This window comes from Rhagoletis pomonella, unplaced genomic scaffold (assembly GCF_013731165.1).
Source record: "Rhagoletis pomonella isolate Grant_MI unplaced genomic scaffold, Rhpom_1.0 Rhpom_scaffold_00008, whole genome shotgun sequence".
Lineage (NCBI taxonomy): Eukaryota > Metazoa > Arthropoda > Insecta > Diptera > Tephritidae > Rhagoletis > Rhagoletis pomonella.
Window position 1 is genome coordinate 27,009,433 of NW_023458562.1, and position 3,232 is coordinate 27,012,664.

Here is a 3,232-nt window from a genome sequence, read left to right on the forward strand (position 1 = left end):
CCTTGCCTAACTTGCAACACCAACAACAACCAACAAGAAAAACACACACAAACAACGCACTGCAGTCGGCTGACCTGCGGAGAAGATTGCAAGCGCCAGCGCTAGCGCAGGCAGCAGCTGCTGTCGATAAAAATTTCTTTCTGTTATTGGATTTTTCGGTTTATTATGAACATACATATGTACAAATGAATGTTTGTAGTCGTATTATTTGCGGATCATATTGCTTTTCAATTTTTATTTTTATGGTTGCATCTGTTGTTTTCGACCAGCGCTGCAGTTAAACTTGCGCAATTATTTTGTTGTTGCAAGTTGGCTATTTGATTGCACCGCTCAGCGTTCGACTGTTAAGCGTTTTTTTTTTAGTTTTTGTTTTACGCTTCTTCCCATTTTTTTGCGTCTATTATTGTTGGGAGTTTTATATTTACTATTGCGTGGTTTTATATCACATACATATATAACTATTTTGTTTTCGCTGTAAAATTTTTTTTTTATTTCTTGTTATGTATGCTTTTTTGTTTTCCTTTATATAAAATCAGTTCTGTATTGCTGTTGATTGCTTCATGATTCAACTGGGACATTTTGATCCCGCTGGCATGTTGGCATGAAAATGGCGTCATCGTAATCAGCTGTTACATAGCTGATGATTGAAGTTTTGATCGTGTTTTATCTGCTTGATTTTTGTAGTTTTTTTTTTAAGTTAAATGAAGCAGCTGCTTCCCTGATCTTAAGAAATACATGCAACAATATGGAATTCAATTCCTCTCTTAATGACAAAACAACAGAAATTAACAAGAATGATAGAATGCAAGATTGCGCCGATCAGAGAGGATTTTTGAGAATAACTTTTGTGTGACGTCACACTGGTGCAATTGCGAGAGAGAAATGCCAAAACGTGAGCAACAATGGAAGAAGAAGAAAGAATTTTGCAAGGAAAACGTAAACAAGTTGCACCAGTGTGACGTCATGTAAACAACGATTCCGTCAAATTCGTTAAGAGAGGAATAGCGGTCCGAGATCGGCGCAACCTTTGAAGTCTCTCAATCGTGAGAAATTAAGTGAACAATAGGCTTTTAATAAATATTTCGAGTAAAGAGCACTTCTTTTCCAACCAACACTATATCCAAACTGATATAAGTATAGGGAAGACAAGCTCCACAAGCTTTTGTCGCAAGACAACGAGCCAGTTACTCGGAAAAACCTTCAATCAGGCCACTGCGTCTGGTAGCGAAGGATATTCGGAGACCTACAAGCTATCCCGACAAGCTAACCCTACGAGAGTACAAGAAGCTTCTAAGAATGTCGGAAAGAACCAAATGGAAAGACTTCTGCGACGGGGTGGAATTTATCTTTGAGGGAGTCGGACTACGGAGGATAATCTCAGCGGCTGCCCAGAGAAGTTGCTGCTAGCAAAGACCTGATGGCTCTTGGACTTAAACCGAGGAGGAATCTCTGCATCTGCTTCTAGGCACACACTTCCCGGGAGCAACGGTCAGCAGACCAGTGCGGCCACATTTAATTGGAAATCATTCAGTCACTGAAGTTTTCTTCACTAGGGAAAAGGTCGTCTGATCTAACTATAGGGGCGTTTAAGCCTTACAAATCACAAGTTCCGAATAGCATCGCCCCCACACAGCTGCAGCAAACATTACAGCAAAGCTCATCGTGGCCACGCGCAATAATTAAGGGAATATTAGCACTTAATCACATGCCTAGAAGGTGGATGAAAACGAGATTGGGAGATGGTGAAGGAAAATTTTATAAAAACATAAAACAGCAATCCATTTTTTTAGGCCCAGTTGATGGAAAGCTGGTAACAAATGTCTATAGTAAGGAGAGAGGCAATTGTCGCAGATTTTTAATCTCGACTCAAAAGAAACGATTTTAGTTCTAAATAAAATAAGAATCCGACTCAAGTCTGTGCTGGATATAAAACTCGCAAAGGAAAGGTTGTCTCAGTTACTGTAGGCCTCCCCATTTTTGTCTAAGCTAATCACTAATCGCTAATTTGAAAACGTAGTACCCTAGCCTTGAAAGCTAACTCTATTGAAACATTTCCTCCTCCCGACTATTTTCCGCCAGTAGGTTTCTTATGATCGACTGTTAACTTTACCAACAACTTTCCGACTGCAGTAAACACTCAAATATCTCATAAAATCTGATGATGATTGATGCTGCAGCAAAAATCACAACCGTTACAGCTACTGTTACAATGCTCTCTGTCTGCTAAGTATGTAAGACTGCGTGTTGTTGCTATTGATCTCCAGTCTCCGCTGCTGATCTTCATTTGCGAACAACCTGTTGCAGGCTGCTACCGGCAATCGATCGCATCGCTCAACCAACCCAAACAGCAAGATAACCAGACATGCGGCCAAGTAACTAGCCAGTATGGCGAAAAGTAACAGAGGCAGCATCACCAACAGCAGCAGTAGGAGCAGCATTTGTTGCATGAAAACGCAAACGTTGTAGCAATTTCACTTTCATTCGCCGAACGCGCGCGTACCACGGCAGACGTGTTTTTCGAATAGCCGTCGCAGCAGCAAAACGCCTTGGAAGCTGAACGATCAGTCGGGACGAAGTGTGGGATTCCTTTACTCACAGGCTATTGCAAGAAATTAATTGGAATTTTTGAATAAAAAAAAAACAAACAAACAGTGCATTCGAAAAGTCTGTGTGTGGTAAAAATATATTTGAGTTCTAAATTTTCTTAACCACAGCTTGTTGCCAGCGCTGTGTCAAGCGGAATTTTCGTAATTGCTTGCATCTTCGCCGCGCATCTTTAATATTTTAATTTGCCACATTGTGTGGCAGCTACATAATTGCTAATTTTTTTTCGCGCAAAACCCAATTTCATGCACGGTCTTGAAATCGCTTTTCCACGGCTATCAAATAAAATATAAAAGAAAACTGAATAAACTTTATTTCGTTCGTGCAACTAATTTGTGAAACTAAGTGAATCTAATTTTGTACGTCTTTTTTTTTAATTTACCTTTTTGGTGATTACTTGTTTATGTGTGAAACTATTTTGTATAGAAATACGTGTATATTGTATCTGCCACAATAGCCGTGCAATTGCAGCGAATTACAGTGACATTTTTTTCAAGTGGTTTCACATGCCGCCAACAACAATTTACTCATCACTCAGACGCCGTCTTTGAATGGAAATTGAAGGTTTGTGGAAGGTTTTTTTCGTGGTTATGAAAGAAAGTTGCTGTTCGCAAATTCTTTTTTTTTT

General features: G+C 39.6%; 1 protein-coding gene across 1 annotated transcript in view; it reads right to left on the reverse strand.

The window, feature by feature from the left end:
- LOC118744565 (nuclear factor of activated T-cells 5) overlaps positions 1-3,232 on the reverse strand; it is a 17,793-nt gene that overhangs the window by 14,247 nt on the left and 314 nt on the right. The window lies entirely within an intron of this gene.